The following is an 18,961-nucleotide window of genomic DNA, read 5'->3' as shown; positions in this document are numbered from 1 at the left end:
CCTCTTCCTCTGCTGCCCCTTCTCCTTTTGCCTGGGATTAAACATTTTTCAGTGCATGGTTGGAGTTCACAGCCACATCCGTGTCTATTACCTTTTGTAAAAGTGAAAAATGACTAAACAATGAAGGCATTGTCGGTTTGGGGCTTCCCTTGTGGCTCAGCTGGTAAAGAATCTGCCGGCAATGCGGGAGACCTGGGTTCGATCCCTGATTTGGGAAGATCTCCTGGAGAAGGGAAAGGCTACCCACTCCAGTATTCTGGCCTGGAGAATTCCATGGACTGTATAGTCCACAGGGTTGCAAATAGTCGGACATGACTGAACGACTTCCACTCTCACTTTGTCGGTTTGTAAACAAATTTTACAAAACAAAATTCTTAGAGTCATTGCTAACTATTTTAATTATTGTAATAAGTAGGAGAGCACATCACTTAAGGAGAAACAGTTCTCCAGTTCTGGGCATAATAATTGGATTATTAGTAACTACCTGAGCAGCCCTTCTTGTTGGATGCAACCAAGTATCTTTGCAATACCCAATCACTAGCAAATTACCATTTAAAATTCTAATCACCAAGAGTTTTTATAAATATTGGGTTCAATTTGCATGCTCGGTCTTTCCAACAAAATGGGGGCCAATAAGCATCCTTTAACTGTTTCAAAAGTTAGAAAAATAAGACATCAAACACCCTCCTAAATATCACAAAGTCATAAAATGTACTGGCTCTCTCCAGACTTTGTCGCTAATTGTGTACAAACCTTCTTGCGACTGAGTGACTGAACTGAACTGAACCCTCTACAGAAACTCAAACAGAATCCATAATAGACCCAACTAACTCTCCTGCGTGCTCTCTCTCTCCTTCTCCTTTCTGCCCTTGAGGCAGGCGGACCTGGGACTCAGTGACACCCTCTGACCATGGATTCCTAAGAAACGCTAAACCAAAAAAGGAAGGGCTGCCCACGTGTGTACTGAGAGCAGAGTCACCATGGTTATGACCAAAAGAATAGCAACTAGTGCTAAGCAGAGACGTGAGGCCTCCATACCTGCAACCAGAGATGTCCCCCATGCCACGTTTTCCCCTCAATTCTGCCAGCAAGCTTTGCTCTCGGCTCTGGGAAGAGTCCAAGTCTTCCTGCTTTCTCTTTCTTCTCTCCTTAAGCAGAAAGACAGACACTAGTCCCATTCAGAGATTCCATAAAATGCCCTGGTGGGCCATGTGCTTTCCCAGTTCATCATCTGTTGTTCAGTCGCTCAGTCGTGTCTGACTCTTTGCGACCCCACGGGCTGCAGCACACCAGGCTTCCCCGTCCTTCACTGTCTCCCCAAGTTTGCTCAAACTCCTGTCCTTTGAGTCGGTGATGCCATCCAACCATCTCACCCTTGGTCTCCCCCTTCTCCTCTTGCCCTCAATAGTTTTCTCTAATTCTTTGTTTACCTCAAACGTGAAAAGCATAGACGGGTGCTGTGGAGGAGTCAGGTGGTGGTTTATATGACTGTCCTCCTCAATCAGACTTTGACTGGGTGCTTACGGTGGACTTTTCATCTAATCTTTGGACTCCAGGTCCCGAGTTTTGATCATAGTGATCATCCACGCCTGGGCTGACTCTTGCCAGTGACCCAAACCCAGGCTCCCTGACCCTGTCTTGGCCAAGATCACTGACATTGACCACCCGCCTGCATTACAGTTTCTTGTAACTGTTTTAATTCATCATCCTTGCTTCCCCAGGAACATATACAGCTCAAGTCTTAACCCAAAATCCCCATCAGAGTTTTCCAGTCTTATGTTCTAACCAATATGGGAGGAGCTAGTCTCTTTCTCACAAATATACAGGATATAGGACTGGCAAGCATGCGGTCTGCTCCACATGGAAGCAAGGCAGACCTCAAACTTCATCTTAGGAGTTCATAATCACAGGTAGCCCTCTGACCCCCTAAAACAGTCTATCTTCTCCCTGACTTTTCGAAACCTCCTAGTAAAGCACAGGCCCTTTCCTTAAAACTCAGATATTCGGGATGTCAGCTTGCATACACAGTACTTATTTAAGAATTAGTCAAAGGTGGCCCATTTAGGATTAGGGCAGAGAGGCTCTAATGAGATCTCATTTTCCAGAACAGTCCATAAGGACTCAGGACTGGGAAAGTGAGTAAGGTCTGACTCCAGCCCATCACGTTGCCACGTTGGCCAGGTGCTGTTGCATAGGGCACAGTCTATACAACCAGAAGTGCTGACCCACAACTTCCTTTAGAAGACAGACATGTCACCCGGATCCATGTAGTGGAAATATCCTTTCAAAACAGTGTTCGAAAGCATGAAAGGAAGGGTACGATAAAGGGGCAGACAGTATTTGAGAGAAGAAAGAAACACATAGGAGAATTTATTTTAAAGGAGAATCAAAAAGACAAGAACAAGCTTTTGTCTGCTTCATAATTTAACACATGGAGCTTTGCCTGACTGGGGTCCTTGCAAGAGAGTCAGGCTGATATTTCTTTGTATCCCTGAGATACCACTTGGAGTATTACCCATTGTAAGTCATCAATAAGCTTTTGGTTGATAGAGGAAAAGGAGGGGTGACTAGCCAGTTTCCAAAGCCCAAAGGGTTGAATTAAAACTGTATCTGGTTAGAGACTTCCCCGGTGATCCAGTGGTTAAGAATCTGCCTGCCAGTGAGGGGACCTGGGTCTGATCCCTGTTCTGGAAAGATCCCACGTGCTGAGGGGCGACTAAGCCCACGCACCCCAACTACTGAAGCCCATGCACCCTAGAGCCAGCGATCCACGAGCAAATCCACCACAATGAGAAGCCTTTCTCTAGTTTTTCCTGCAACTAGAGAGTAGCCCCTGCTCACCACGACTAGAGAAAGCCCAGGAAGAGTAATGAAGACCCAGCACAGACACAAAGAAATAATTGTTAAAGAATATCTGGTTAAAAGCTATGAGTCACATGATAATGTTCTAACTGGCCACTTACTTTGTAAATGTGGCTTAAATGGATCCTCCCTACATGTCAATGATTCAAGTATTAAAAGGGAAATATGCACATATAGCATAGTACATTAGATATTGAAGGATACTGATAAATCCTTATAAGTAATCCTTAAAAGGCTTCCCTGGTGGCTCAGTGGTAAAGAATCTGCCTGCAAGGCAAGTGACATAGGTTTGACCCCTGGGTCGGGAAAATTCCCTGAAGAAGGAAGTGGCAACCTGGTCCAGCATTCTTGCCTGGGAAATTCCATGGACCGAGGAGCCTGATGGGCTACAGTCCATGGGGTCACAAAAGAGTCAGCCATGGCGACCCCATGGAATTCTCCAGGCCAGAATACTGGTGTGGGTAGCCTTTCCCTTCTCCAGGGGATCTTCCCAACCCAGGGATCGAACCCAGGTCTCCCCGTTAGAGGTGGATTCTTTAACAGCTGAGCTACCAGGGAAGCCCAACTAAAAAAAAAAACAATCCTTAACAGACAAAGGGGAAGGAGTTCCCTGGCAGTCCAGTGGTTAGGACTTTCACTGGACTTAGTCCTTTCACTGCAGAGGGTCTGGGTTCAATCCTTGGTTGAGGGAACTAAGGTCCCACAAAGATGCAAAATGCGGCCAAAATAAAGGCAGTTCAGTTCAGTTCAGTTCAGTCGCTCAGTCGTGTCCGACTCTTTGCGACCCCATGGACTGCAGCATGCCAGGCCTCCCTGTCCATCACCAACACCTGGAGCTTGCTCAAACTCATGTCCATCGAGTCAGTGATGCCATCCAACCATCTCATCCTCTGTCATCCCCTTCTCCTCCTGCCTGCAATCTTTCCCAGCATCGGGGTCTTTTCCAATGAGTCAGTTCTTCGCATCATAAAGGCAAAGGGGAGAAAATAAAATACGCCCCTGCCACACTCAACTTCACCAAAGATCAAAGAACACAGCAGAGCATAAAGGTCACTTGGCTACTTGCTTTGGTTTCTTTGGCATCTTGGTCTGCAGTATGGATAAAGGAGAGTGGATAAATTCTCCAGCAAACATCAAAATCTCAGAGTGTTTGAACAGAATGCACACATGACTAGACATTTTAAGGACCTCTGTAGAGCATTGTTGTCTGGTGATAAAACCCCATAAAAACTATAGCTAGACTAAATCTCTCCCTAGTGAGCAAATACCAAATAATAAATTTATCTCTAAAACCAAGTTGAGGATTTAAATCTATAATAGGACCACTGGTCCAAAGGCATTCAGTAATAAAAATTCACACATTGTTGGGTGAAATATTCATGGAGCAAGAACTGCAGCTATAACAGTGAGTTTCCTTTCTGGATCAAAACTGTAGCATTACAAATATTTAATGTTCTATCAGGGGACTCAGTCACTTATTGCAATAAAGATACTTGTGCTAAACCTTTTCCATCAGAGAAAAATGGTGAATTACAGCCCACATGCCAGGCAATTGGGGAAAAAAAGGAAAAGTTTGTTTTCATGTAGTTCAGAGTTGCCTTTAGAAGAATTCTGGAATGAATGGGGAGTCCAATGACTCCATTCTCCCTGGAAAAGCAACCACTTAACTAGTGAAAATTATTTTTTAAAACAGTCATCTAAACCTCCTGGGGACTGTCCTGAGGGCATTTAGCAATTGGAGAAATATTCAAGAAAATCTACTAAGGCTCAGTAAGAATGGTGGGGGTCTAGGGAATCTAAGCCCACTGTCACCCCCACCCTGGCTAACTCGATCACAGGCCCTCTGATCTGGGCAGGTCCAGCCAAGAAGACAGGGGTCCTCTCCCCACCTCATCCCAGTGGAGGTACAATTTCACTTTGAAAGGCAGAGGTGACTGGTGCTTCTCAGGCTTTCAGAATTCCAGGGAAGAACGGCTGAAAAGATGAGGCGCCTACCTGGTGGGGCGGAATGTCTACCCCAGGTACGATGGGCTGGCAATACTGAGGCCTCGATCGACCCTACACCAACTCATTCATAAGGAGAGGCTCCACACCAGGAGGACAGGCCCAGAAGACTAGGGGCTCCCACCCCAACCCATCGCTGCTCAGACAGCAGGTGTATCACTCCAGGAGAAGCAGACCAGAATGTAAATGGATCAAACAATCCAATCAAAAGACATGGACTGCCAAACTGGCTTTTAAAAGAAAGAAGACTCAGTTATATGCTGTGGACAGCACCCGGGTATGGCCACAATTTACATCATCGTGTGCTGTCAGCAGCCACAGGCTGCAAACTGAAAACCTGGGGCTTGGAGGGTCCAGGAGAGAGTTTCAGTCACAGGGACCAAGAGAAGGTTAGCAGTTAGGATAACCCTCTGGAAGGAAAGTTAGCAATAGCTGGACAAGAGTTTGAAATCTTTTGAGCCAGTAATTCCTCCGCCTCTGGGATTTTAGCTTTATAAAATAACCATCGGTGTATACAGAGATTTAGTACCAAGGATGGTCACAGCCGTATACTTCTAGTAACAAAGAAGAAACAGCTTCCATGTCCAAAAATTGGGGATTAATTAAAGCTATTCTGGATATTTTAGACAGAGGATATTTAACACAAGAAACTGGTTTTTGGCAATTACATCTCACTGGTGATGAAGCAGGGCCTGGTGAGGCAAGACAAAGACAGATGCTACCACTGCAAGGCTGGGGTGGAGGGTGGGGGGCGCACAGCCCCGCTCTCAGAGACCAGGGACTGTGGTCATCAGTCTGTGAGCACTGGAGCCTCCCCCTTGAGCAAGAGAGTGGGAGATGGAGGAAATATCTTGTCCCCTGCCACCCCCCAACCTTCCATCCAGTCTCCCAGGATCTGAAACAGCCTGGGAAATGGAGTCCCCATGACACAGAGCCGAGCAAGCTAAGAGGAGGAGTGAATGGGAGAACCAAGAGGGAGAGGACCAGCGTGGCCGACTAGCCAGGTTTGCGTGGAAGGACTTCTTTTCTATAAAAAATGTGTGCACATCAAAACCTCATACTCCAACCGAATAGAAATGAAATATGCTTCGTTCCAGCTGTTGACCTAACAGATGGAAGTGTTTTCCTATCCCTTTGCCAAATCATCTATATAAACAAGAGAAGTGGATGCTGCAGACCGTGGTCCAGATTCCCTCCTCCGGGACTGAAGTGCACATTCCCAAGTCTAGGGGGAGTTTTGGTGGCCAAATCCTGATGTCTTCAAGCCTCACCCTTCCTGGGTGAGGTCAGGCTGCATCCAGGGACAGACTGAGGAGGGCAAATCAAAGTCCTCTCTTCCCCCCCAATTCCAGGGTTACTCTCAAAGGTCTTCCCAGAACTGGAGGTCCCTCTGGAATTGGCCAAGGCCACTGGTACTGACAGGAGCCAGGAGAACGCACCTGGGACCTGAAGGTTCTGGATGGAGGGGATGGGACACAGGTTTACCAGGATGGGACTGCTTCCCAAGGCAGAGGCCCAAGCACCCTGGGGAGGACCCTGGGGTGGTGCTGAAACGATGCTCTCAGCAAAGGATAATGATCTGAACTGCTACAGTCAAGGGTGTCACAAGGGTTGGAGAGACTCAAAAGTGTGAGCATGCGAGGGGGACTGCTGTGCAGGCTAGAAAACCCCCAGATATCTATGCTGCTAACAACCTAGACAGTGTGTTAAAAAGCAGAGACACTACTTTGCTGACAAAGGTCCGTCTAGTCAAAGCTGTAGTTTTTCCAGTAGTCATGTGCTGATGTGAGAGTTGGACCATAAAGAAGTGATGGTTTTGAAGAACTGATGGTTTTGAACTGTGGTGTTGGAGAAGATTCTGGAGAGTCCCTTGGGCCGCAAGAAGACCAAACCAGTCAATCCTAAAGGAATTCAACTTTGAATAGTCATTGGAAGGACTGGTGCTGAGGCTGAAGCTCCAATACTTTGGCCACCTGGTGCGAACAGCCAACTCACTGGAAAGTCGTTGATGCTGGGAAAGATTGAAGGCAAAAGGAGAATGAGATATAGCATCACCGACTCAATAAGCGTGAGTTTGAGCAAACTCCAGGACATAGTGAAGGACAGGGAAGCCTGGCATGCTGCAGCCTATGGGGTCACAATGAGTCGGACACTACTGAGCAACTGGACAACAACAATTCCAGGTTTTAATAACCTTTTCCTCTTCTGTCTCTCTGACCTAAGGGTATAACAGTTCTGTCCATCATGACCTCCTTTACCTAGCCCAGGCTCTTACAAACAGTCCTATTTTTAAGTCCCCCAGAAATGGTCCTAATTGAATAATGTTCCTCTTTCTTGTTGAAACCCTCTGATGCATCAGTAGAGATCACTCCTCACCAAGGACTTTCAAGAAACTTCCAAATTGGTGGGAGTCGTCCAAGCCAGCAACCAAATCACCTGCCTCCCCTGGTAAATTCTCCTTAAGTCCTAGCCATGTTTTTATCTTCTGAGAACTGCAATGCCTAAAGCCCCAATGATCACAAAGCAACGTCCTTTTGTGGCAGGATTGATTGGAACTCATTAATCCAGTTTTATAGAAGAGAATACCAATAACACAATATAAAGCATTACTTTTAATTAACAAAAGCAATTAGCACTAATTAAAAAGCGCTCACATTTGTCAAAGAGCCATTTCACCTTAATTGCTAGGTGTGTTAAATAGGCAATTAAAAACAAATTAAAAGGAAGACCCCCGGATAAAAAGGGAGGCGGGCAAATGCATCGTGACAACACACAGAAAAAAATCTTCAGCTTGGAAACACAGCACTGCCCTTGGCACACATTACGGCAACGTCAGCCCAACATGCTTCATGAGATCGAAGACTGGGCTTAAAAATTTAAAGCAAGCAAACTTGAACTTTAGCACTGCTGTTGTACAGTCGGTAAGTTATGTCTGACTCTTCTGTGATCTCATGGGCTGTAGCCCATCAGGCTCCTCTGTCCATGGGATTCTCCAGGCAAGAATACTAGAGTGGGTTGTCCTGCCCTCCTCCAGGGGATCTTCCCAACCCAGGGATCGAACCCAAGTCTCCTGCATTGCAGGCAGACTCTTTACCACTGAGTTACCTGGGAAGACCCTGGTGGCACAGGAAAGTAAAAAATTCTTCCTGGAAGTTTTTGCACTATCCACACGAGTGGGCTCCACAGGCAGTGCCTGTCTGCCACTGGAGGAGACATAAGAGACGTGAGCTGGATCCCTAGGTAGGGAAGATTCCCCAGGAGGGCATGGAAATCCACTCCAGTATTCTTTCTGGAAAATCCCCATGGACAGAGGAGCTTGGCAGGCTGCAGTCCGTAGGGTCGCGAAGAGTCAGACATGACTGAAACAACTTAGCAGGCACACATGAGTGTGTTCTCAGCACCTCCATGGTCAAGTTCAACAAGGCACATGGAAGCCATCCACCGTCCAGATGCTTAGATAATGTTTTCTTGTGATACATACTGTTTTCATGACTCAAATGGACAACAAAGACAGGAAGTGTGGTAAATACACTCAGTGAAAAGCTCTTTAAAGGGTGTCATAACCAGACGGGTTTTAATGGAAGGAGAATTTATGTCAGACCTTAAAGTAGGAGTAGGAAAAGTTTTGAATAAGAAGAAACAAGGGTATCCCAGGCGAGATGAGTAGCGTAAAGTAAGGCTCAGAACTGGAGCCAATTGGTCTGACACACACCCTCATATTTAGAAATGCTGTAAAATGTGTTGGTTTGAAGTATATCTTGTAGGAAGAATTGTCCCCTTAGGGGAGCAACTGAATGTTTTCAGCTTCGGTAAGTTATACAATGAGTTGGCTGTTTGCAGCAGATGAGTCAGCTGTTTGCATCAGGTGGCCAAAGTACTGGAGCTTCAGCTTTAGCATCAGTCCTTCCCATGAATATTCAGGACTGATTTCCTTTAGGATGGACTGGTTGGATCTCTTTCAAATCCAAGGGACTCTCAAGAGTCTTCTCCAGCACCACAGTTTGAAAGCATCAATTCTTTGGCACTCAGCCTTCTTTATGGTCCAACTCTCTTTTCATTGGAAAAGACTCTGATGCTGGGAAAGATTGAAGGCAGAAGGAGAAGAGAACAGCAGAGGATGAGATGGTTGGATGGCATCACTGACTCAATGGACATGAACTTGGGTAAACTCTGGGAGATAGTGAAGGACAGGGAGATCTGGAGTGCTGCAGGCCATGGGTTGCAAGAGTTGGACACAACTTAGTGACTGAACAACAACAAAGTTATACAATATTCCTGGTGTGCTTCTCCAGTGGACCTAGTGATGGGCTAGCTCTTCTCCAAGCTATAATAAGAAGAGCGTTCTCCATTTCACTAAGAGTCACCTAGCTGCCAAAGGACAAGCCTACCAGCATGCATGTAAATATGTGACTTTCCGTAAGTTACTTCATCTCAGAGGGGTTTTTCCAAAAGTGATGAGAAAGTGACAACAAGTTAGCAAATTAAAAAAAAAAAAAAAGAACAATTTGGCCATGCCTGGCAGCATGTAGGACCATAGTTCCCTGACCAGGGATTGAACCTATGTCCCCTGCATTGGAAGCCAGTGTCTTAACCACTGGACCACCAGGGGAGTCCCAAGTTAGCAAATTAATAGAAGACATGAAGGTGGGAACACAGAAAGTTCTCTACATGCCTCCTACAAATAAATTACATAGTCACTATTCTTGAGCCACCATAACCTCACTGACAGGAGGGCAAAATGTGAAGACATTAAGCTATGTTTCAGTGGTTGGTTTTAATGCAAGTGAAGAAATTGAAGACTTCATTATTTTGAAAGCACTAATATTTACAAAAGGTCTTGAACTTATGTTGGCATCCCAGATGAAAAACTTCTCCCCTCAGGGATTTTTGACTCTTTCAGGACCATTGCAATTTTGACTCTTTCAGGACCATTGCAATTAAAAGCAAGGGTGAGGCAGATGTTTGGCTGGGGAAATCACCCATAAATAATAAAATGACAGATACAGATACATTAAGTTTTAAAGTCCAAGATACAATAATTTCTAACTCTGAATGGTGGAACACAGTCAAAACCTTTCCATATCACTTATAATCTTAAGACAAATTTAGTGACGCAGAAAAAATTGAAAAATACAAACGGCACAAGGAGGTGGGAGTCACACACGTCTCTAAAAAGCTGCCAAGCTCTGACCCTGAAAAAATACATATAATATCCCAAGGCCATGAGAAGCTTCTGAAAGTTGATCAAAGGAAGTTGGTAAATGATGATATCTACCCGTGCGTGTTGGTGGGAATGCAAAGTGGTACATCCGCTATGGAAAACAATGTGGAGGTTCCCCAAGAAATTAAAAATAAAACTATCATAATTTTTAAAAATCCCATTTCTGGGTGTTTATTCAGAAAAGTTGAAACTAGAATCTTAAAGACATATCCACACACCCATGTTCATTGAAGCATCATTTAGCAAACAACCTATGATATCGATATCATGGTAGTCAAGACATAAAAATAACCTATGTGGCCACTGAGAGATGAATGGAAAAAAGAAAATGCAGTACATACATACAATAGAATATTATTCAGCCTTTAAAAAGAATGAAGCTCTGCCATTTATGACAGCTTGGATGAACCTGGAAAGCATTACCCTAAATGAAATAATTCAGACAGAGAAGAATAAATACCGCCTGATTCCACTTTCATGAGGCACCTAAAATAGTCAGGTTCACAGAGACAAGGGCCTTCCCAGGTGGCGCTAGTGGTAAAGCACCCGCCTGCCAATGCAGGAGGTGCAAGAGAGGCAGGTGGTTAAAACCGACGAGGAGTGCAGACTGCCCAGTGACCACAGCTCCAGGAAACACATTCGCCTTGACTCACGTGACCGAGATGTGATTTCTGGCAGTCCAGTAAGTGTGGGAGGAAGCTGTCCAATAAAGGGTGTATTGGGGGCCAAAGTTCTCCTCAACCTCACAAACAAGTCACCAGATTTGACTATGCTCATAGCCGGATGTAGGCTACACTTGACCTTTGTAGCCCCTTTCCTATCAAATAAAAGTGGCAAAAGACATTTTTCCAGCTAAAGTTACTTAAAGTACAGGCACTGGGCTCTTGAACTTGAGAAAGTCAGCACTCCCCAGGCTACTGCAAGTACAGGACTTTTACCGCGTGGTCGAGTTGCTATCAGGCAGCCTCGGGATAGGATGTGTCTGACAAAAAAGCAAGCCCTGTCCCTCCGTCAGGTGACTTGAAATGTCAGCCTCGTGCAGCTTCCCTGGCTCCCTCAGCCTGCTCTGACTCCAGAATTTCTGTGTGAGCTGACGTGGTAGCCAGATGACTCAGAGCCGGGCCAGTCAGGACCTCCTCCCTCCGTCCTGTATGGTCCACTCCTCCGAGGAGCTGGGGCTCCTGGTCAGAACCTGGGCACCTGCCCAGACTCCAGCAGGACGCTCAGAGCCTCTGTGGTGAGCTGCCACGTCATAGTGGCCATTGTTGGGGCAGATGACAACCCAGAGGGAAGGGCATGAAGCCAGCATCGACCAGTGGCGGGAAACTTACCCTCCCTTCCCTCAAATGGACTGTCCCCAAGCGCAGTTCTCCGAACGGCCTGCCCAAGGCCATCCACGTGGTTGAGCGGGCGCCCCACATGTGACAGGGTGTCTCCTAGCAGTCCCATGGGAAGCAGGGGTAGAAACAGTACCATGTTACCTGCTCTTTGCCCATCCTTCCCTCACCGCCCTTTTCCATCCCTCTCTGCCCCAGAATGGGCTTCCGCAGTGGCTCAGACAGTAAAGAATCTGCCTGCAATGCGAGAGACCCAGATTGGATCCCTGGATCAGGAAGATCCCCTGGGAAAGGCTACCCACTCCAGCATTCTTGCCTGGAAAATGTCAAGGACAGAGGACCCTGGCGGGCTACCGTCCATGGGGTCACAAATCATCAGACGCAACTGAGCGACTAACACTTTCACTTCACTTTCTGCCCTGGGATAGCACCTCCTAGCCCACCTGTGATTAAACCTCGCCTTGGGTCTGCCATCTTGGAAAAGTGTAAGTCACTTGGTCTTCCATTCTACTCATGAAAGGAACTCCCATGTCCATGTGCAGGGCACCGAATGCCAGTGTGAGCAAGGGCGAGTTGGCACGAGACAGACCTCAGCCCCATGGTTACCCAGCTGGTATCTCTAGATTTCTATCTAGTAGGGACTTCATAAAAATCCTGCAAGGTGGTTAGACAGAAATTGGCTCATTTGACAGATAAAATACTGAGACAGAAGTTAGCTTTCCCAGTTCACACAGCGAGTGGCTGCATTAGAAACCCCCCCCTCATAGATTCCTCCACAAGGGTCTGCATATTGTTGGACGAGCTCAGGGACAGGGTCCTTGGGAGTGAGGAATTGAGGGGCAGGAGCTGTTGAAGAGGCTGCCATGCCTAACTCTCCCTTGTTAAAACAAAGATAGCGTGCACACCCATGTTCTCTCCATGACCCTAAAGCAGCCACTTGAAAAGCAAGTACTGGATGAAACAGGTGTTTGGCATTGTGAAGACCAAAAGAAAAGTTTTGTAAGCAAGTTTCATAAATCAAGTGCCACACACCATATCCATCTGCACTGCCAAAGGCTGGGAAATGTTTGCCAGTCATGTGCTCACATCAAAAGTAAATCTGTAGGCTGCTGTAGGGTTTTTTCTGAAAGGAGCCAATATCTCAGAAACACTGCTGAGATTCTTGGCCTTGTCCTCGACAAAGTACAGTGAGACTTGGCCCTGCAGCTGTCATTGTGTGTCTGTACCCATGCAGAGCTCCCGGAAGCATCTGCAGAATTCCAGATGCCAAGAACAACTGTGGAATATACTGAAACAATCCAAGCTTGTTGGAGGCCAATTCCTACAAGAAGCCTTGCATATCAAGCCATACAGACATAACAGTGGCCACTGTTGTGGATGAAACACAGCTGCCCGTATGCGCTGGCCTCAGTACTGTTGTTTCCACCCACCTTGTACCACGGTAGGGTCCCAGAAGCTTCCCTGGTGAGTTTCCTTGAATGTCTGTGAAGTGCCAAGGCTGCCACTGAAAGGATGAAGGAGATAGGAAATGTCAGGACAAAAACTAACAGCTCATGCCATTCCCAAGATATTTAAGTCACAGAAGATGGCCTGCCCTGCCAGGGATTTCCCTAAATGTGGGCCACACTGACGTGTTCAGGTATCGGGCAGGTGAGCTGTCAAGAGTGACAGGTGGGTCTGCTTATTGCAGAGCCCTCCAGAGCCCTGCTTTCCTTCCTGTTCATGTGTGCTGTCTACAACAAAGGGCTCGAATTCCACATGTGTGTTTCTTCTGGACAGCTTTGCAGGACCCGGGCATGCCCTGGGCACACACCTCCTGATGGCCTGGTATGGCAAACACCACTCTGGACACAGAGGGTGGGGCTGAAAAGAGTGAAAACCTCTGACTTCAGGAGTGTTTGCTTTGCTGGGAAAGACAAAACAGTAAATAACAAAGATGAGATCATTGTAAGCATTCTATCTATAGATTGGGATAAATGCAATAAAAGAAATAAACACAATCATAGAATTGTGCATCATGACAAAGCCTCTCTCCTGCAAACTTCATCCAGGCTCCCCTGAGCCCTCCTCCAGACTAACCTTGGCCCCATCCTTGCTGGGCCAGCAGAGCCTGGTTTCAGCAAGAATCCTGACAAGTCCACTTAGATGCCTTTCCCCATCAGCCCCCAGTGATCATCTGGCCTGCCTTTAGCACGAACCCTGTTAGATCAGTTTGGAAAAGCCCTGCCCCCACCCTCAATCCTGTCTCCTGGTCCTTCCCATCCACCAGCCCCCCCCCCCATACCCTGCTCCTTGGCTGTAAATCCCCACGGGTCCTGTTGTATTCAAAGTGAGCCCTATTGTCAACACAATATCCGGATAGTCCTAATGAAGTCTTCACCATTTTAACAAACATCAGAATACTTTTTTCTTTGGCAAAAACCGAAGGAAGAGGTGTGCTATCTTTTATAAGGTGGATGAGAAAGGTCTCTCTAGTGAGCTCAGGTCTAAGGACGGGAGGGAGGTGGATGCAGGGAGAGCTAAGGGCAGGGTGTTCACACCCAGAGCAGGGTCGGCGCTAACCATGGTCCTGAGGGCTCTGCGTCCAGAGCAGAGATGCAACAGCAGGGCAGATTCAATGGGAGAGGGGGCCACTGTGACAGGGTCCTCGGGAGTGAGGGATTGAGGGGCAGAAGCTGTTGAAGATGAGGGCAGAGGCCACCTCATGCGGGCCTTGCAGGGGTATTCATGGATTTCATTTCATTGAAAGGAGTAGCCAGGGAAGATATTCCAATAGAGGCACATCACATTTCAAAGTGACTATGGAGAAGAAGGTGGCAGTTGACTTCTGATTTAAAAAAATTTTTTTTTAATTGCATTACTGCTGATGGTTAACTTTTGATTTTACACCTATTATCCATTTGAGCCTAAGAATACACCATCTCCAGCCTCACAGAAAAGTTGTGATTTGTCTAAAATTGTTAGGTTGAGATTCAGGGAAAGCCAAACAGCACTGAGGTCTCCCACGAGGGGATGAAAGATGACACAGCATAAAACTACAGCCCGCCTTTGGACGTTCTCTTTACTGAAGCAATACCTCTGGCAGCTCCAAGGACCCAGGCTTCATTACACAGCACAGCTGTGCCCAGCTTTCTCCTAACCAGATCGTTATTGGAAGGATATCAGAGAGCCACTGGGTCAGGAAAACAATGTATGGGCTTTGGGAAAGCTGAGATGTCCTGCCCTGTGCAGGATTAGCCTGTCCAGGAAAAGTAACAAGGCTGAAGCAGAGACAGTGTCAGGAATCAGCTCTTCTATTTCCCAAGCACCTCTCTTATGTCTATCCTTCATCTACTTATGTATCACAAGGGAGAAAGCAGAGGCTTTGTTGAGTTTCTAAAGTTCTAAGAATGCTTCCCAAAATGGTTAGATGACAACAAAATACCTTTCTTTAAAAGCCTGCATTCAGAAGACAGCAGATGAAGAGATGCTCGGCATCATTCATTGTTGTTTAGTCACTCAGTCACTCAGTTCTGGCTCTTTGTGACCCCATGAACTGTAACCCGCCAGGCTCCCCTGTCAATGGAATTCTCCAGGCAGGAATATGGGAGTGGGTTGCCATTCTTTTCTCCAGGGGATCTTCTCAACCCAGGAATGGAAACTACATCTCCCACATTAGCAGAAGGATTCTTTCTTTACCACCGTGCCACCTGGGAAGCCCTTCACTTATCATTAGAGGAATTCAAGTCAAAAACTTACTGAGATTACTACCTTACACCTGCTAGGATGGCTGTAATAGTGCTGTTTGGCCAGGCCCAGGTCCCATGTCCACCCCTGGAGCAGAAGCTGGGCACAGTTCCACCACACAAGGGACAGAGAATGAGGAGAACATGATGTCCAGGGGGGCTGACTCTTTGTTTATCAGAAAAACGGGAAATGGATCCAGGACAGGTGAAACAGCGGTGCCCACTCAAAGCCACCCCATGTCAGTGGTAGGCTGAAAAGGCCTATTTTTAAGTCAAAGCAAATTAATAACAATCATTATTCCCCAGGAGATGCTCAAGCAGCAGCTTCTGACTCTAATCACTTTGCTAATTATAATTATTTCCATTAAGGCAGATGCTCCAAAGCTTTCCACTTGGCAACACATTGTTCGTGGTCTGAGTTATTGGGTGCAGTGGGAGCTTTTAAAGCTGTGTTTCTTGCTGAATGTTTGATCAAGAATTTGAAGCCATCAGGGCAAGTTCCACCTTAATGGAGTTTTGCTCTGTTGCCATCACTCTTTGTTCTTCTCTTCTGTGAATGTGCAGCTGCTTGGAGAGGCTACATGCGGCTGGGATCACAGAGTGGCCCCAGAATAGCTTGCTCTTAGGGGATTCAGAGGGCTTTCCTGGTAGCTCAGTAGTAAAGAATCCACCTGCAATGCAGGAGTTGCAAGAGACGCAGGTTCGATCCCTGAGTGGAGAAGGAACCCTGGAGGAAGGCATAGAAACCCACTCTAATATTCTTGCCTGGAGAATTCCATGGACAGAGGACCCTGGTGGGCTACAGACCATGGGGTCGCAAAGAGTCAGACATGACCAAATGACTAAGCACACGAAGAAAAACCACAGATCTCCTGTTCTCAGCTGAAACCAAAGTGCGGTAATGTTCAAGGAGCTCTGCAAGCACCTCAGGTTTTCAGTTAAATCCATCTTTGCATCTGATGGAGAAATGGCCCCAGCCATCCCTCATCCTGGATTACCCACACCCTTGCTGCCACGAAAGATAGATCTCATGTTCATTTCATTTACTGGGCGGCAGATACGTAAGAAGGGATTGACATAAGAAGCCACATTGCACAGGGCTCTCGGTGTGATTGAATTTTGGATTAAAACCCACTTGAGGGATTTTAGGTGAAGCAGTCCCTCCAAACGTAAAGGCTTTCTGATGTGGAACTGGAAATGAGCTCTACCAGTGCTTCTTTGTATTGCATATAATAAGAAATAAAGCAAAAGAAAACCAAGCGTGGAGCCCATTTTCAATATGCTTTTGACAGAGGTCAGTATCCACAGGAAATTCTCCAGTTTGAGATTTGCTCTAAGTCTGGAGGAGAAGTGAGTGAGGAGAGAGCAGCTTTGGGCACAGCTACCAGCCAGGAAGGTCCAGGTTTGGTTTTTCTTTCCCTGGGGACCACTGGTCACAAGGGTCGGCATCGTTTGCTGATGCTGACAGAAGGAGGAGTCATCACCCCAACTTCAGCGGGGGGACCACTGGTCACAAGGGTCAGCATCATTTGCCGATGCTGATGGAGGGAAGAGTCACCACCCCAACCCCAAGGGGATGTGTTTGCTTCCTGAACATTGTGCATCTTGGAGTCAGAAAGCTTCCTGCCCCTTCTCTTTTCTGCTTTCACAGGAGGCATGTCCATCTGCACAAGTGAATCATTGACATGCACGCTCTGTGACTGAAACTACCACTGCGCTTGATTCTTTTCCTGCTCCACTCTGGTTAGCAGGGTCAGAACCTGCGTCGGCAACAAATTGCAAAAAGAATTACGAACCGACTCATATCATCACCTCCTGGCTCGACACTTGCTCTTCCACATCCTCACCCGTTGTTTCAGAAGCATTTTTTAAAATAATTAAACTGTGTGTTTGCTGTCATTTTCTAGCATCACTAATGCAGCTGTCTGCTCCTGGACTTTGTGATGGAAGAAATTAAATCCAATACACTCTCCCCACTTGGGGAGCAGTAACAGGAAAATCTAATTTTGTCTTTGCGAAGACATACTCTGCTGCCATTTTGATCCAGATTGTCTCCTGGAGAAAGTCATTGGACTAGAAAGAATGGCTATGTGCAGCTTCAAATTCTTTCAACCTGCTTTTTATTGTATAAATTAGTATATTTGATTAAGAAGTCTATAAGGAGGCAGAGGGATTGTTTGTATCAACCAGGAAAATTAGTAGACATTTTTATAAACCTTTTACGGTTTACAAACATCCTAATTTCAATCACATTGATTTTTTGAGATGACACCTAAATATGTCTCTCTCTCTATCCCTCTGTCTACCCAGACAAACACATATGTATTTATTTTACAGAATTAAACCTGGTTTTGATTTGGAGGTCTTAATGTTGCTTCAGATATTACTGGTGGCAGTGTATAAAAGTCAGCACTGCTAGTATTTTAAGCTAGTATTTATGAGATTGCCAGTAACATTATGAAAAATACAATTATTTCTCCTTTTTTCCAAATCCAGAAGGTTTCTTATTTTCTTTTCTTGTTATTCTGAGGGTGGATATCTGGTACTCAGATCGTGTGCTTTCCATGGTGGATGGTTTATATCACATCCATTTCTGTGCCAGGTTCTTAGAGGTGAGTATGCAGCCGTAAGCTGTCCTTTGTTTTTCTGCCTTATGTATGGCACAAAGAAGAAGTGTTTTGGAGTATTTAAGGCATAGAGCACAAAAATCTACTCATCTATAGCAAGGGTGATGAATGTTAGAATACTTTTGGCTGCAAAGGGAACAGAATGGAACCAACCTGAATGATCTCAATAAGGAAGCTTTGTGGTTGTTGTTCAGTCACTCAGCAGTGCCCAGCCCTTTGTGACCACATGGACCACAGCATGCCAGGCCTCCCCATCCTTCACTGTCTCCCGGAGCTTGCTCAAACTCACATCCTTTGAGTTGATGATGCCGTCCAACCATCTCATCCTCTGTCATCCCTTTCTCCTCCTGCCTTCAATCTTTCCCAGCATCAGGGTCTTTTCAAATGAGTCAGCTTTTTGCATCAGGTGGCCCGAGGATTGGAGTTTCAGCTTCAGCATCAGCCCTTCCCATGAATATTCAGGACTCATCTCCTTTAGGATGGACTGGTTGGATCTCCTTGCTGTCCAAGGGCCTCTCAACAGTCTTCTCCAGAATCACAGTTTGAAAGCATCAATTCTTCAGTGCTCAGCTTTCTTTATCAGTAAGCTGCTTGGCCCTATAATTGAATGTCTGCAGGGAGGGCAGATCTTAGAGCTGGTCACTGGGAGCTCGGTGCTGTCCCAGTGCTCTCCTCTGTTCACAAGGAAGATGCTTCTTCTCTCATCTGTGGGCGGCTACATGCTTCCTCCGAGTGGCTATGAAGAGACCTCGGGGGCTTCTAGTATAACAGCTTCCCCAGACGAGTGAGGAACTTCCTTCTCCGGAAGGCTCCAGAAAACCCTTCCTCATGTCCCACTGGCTAAAACTACACCACAGTCCTTCGTTGGCTAATCATGGGGCAAAGAGGAGGAAAGAGAAGTCAGGCCGCCCCTAGAGCGGGTGTCAGTTCCCTGTAGCGCTGGACTCTGAGACAAAGGGGGAAGACCCTGATGCTGGGAAAGACTGAGGACAGGGGGAGAAGGGGCTGACAGAGGACCAGGTGGTTGGATGGCATCACCAACTCAAAGGACATGAGTCTGAGCAAGCTCCGGGAGACGGTGAAGGACAGGGAGGCCTGGGACGCTGCAGTCCATGGGGTCGCAAAGAGTCGGACACGACTGAGTGACTGAACAACAAGAACTGAGCTCCTTTTAGGAAAGGAAAA

At 46.5% G+C, this 18,961-nt stretch overlaps 2 long non-coding RNA genes across 5 annotated transcripts in view; one reads left to right on the top strand and one right to left on the bottom strand.

Annotated features, from left to right (window-relative positions):
- LOC145523384 (uncharacterized) overlaps positions 1-11,299 on the bottom strand; it is a 99,383-nt gene extending 88,084 nt beyond the window's left edge. For all 4 annotated transcript variants that reach the window (XR_014066526.1, XR_014066523.1, XR_014066525.1 and 1 more), the window contains exons 1-2: positions 11,026-11,299; positions 1,039-1,148 (exon numbers count right to left, since the gene is read on the bottom strand). This is a non-coding gene — a long non-coding RNA (uncharacterized LOC145523384). The remainder of the gene's footprint in view (positions 1-1,038; positions 1,149-11,025) is intronic.
- Positions 11,300-11,341: 42 nt separating this feature from the next.
- Positions 11,342-17,513, top strand: LOC145523382 (uncharacterized). The gene is made up of 2 exons (XR_014066522.1): positions 11,342-11,909; positions 16,801-17,513. It is a non-coding gene; the product is annotated as an uncharacterized LOC145523382 (long non-coding RNA).
- Positions 17,514-18,961: the final 1,448 nt, after the last annotated feature.

This window comes from Giraffa tippelskirchi, chromosome 10 (assembly GCF_054371585.1).
Source record: "Giraffa tippelskirchi isolate mGirTip1 chromosome 10, T2T-mGirTip1v1.2.pri, whole genome shotgun sequence".
Classification (NCBI taxonomy): Eukaryota; Metazoa; Chordata; class Mammalia; order Artiodactyla; family Giraffidae; genus Giraffa; species Giraffa tippelskirchi.
The sequence above is the reverse complement of the archived record's forward strand: the minus strand, read 5'-3'. Positions and strand labels throughout refer to the sequence as shown.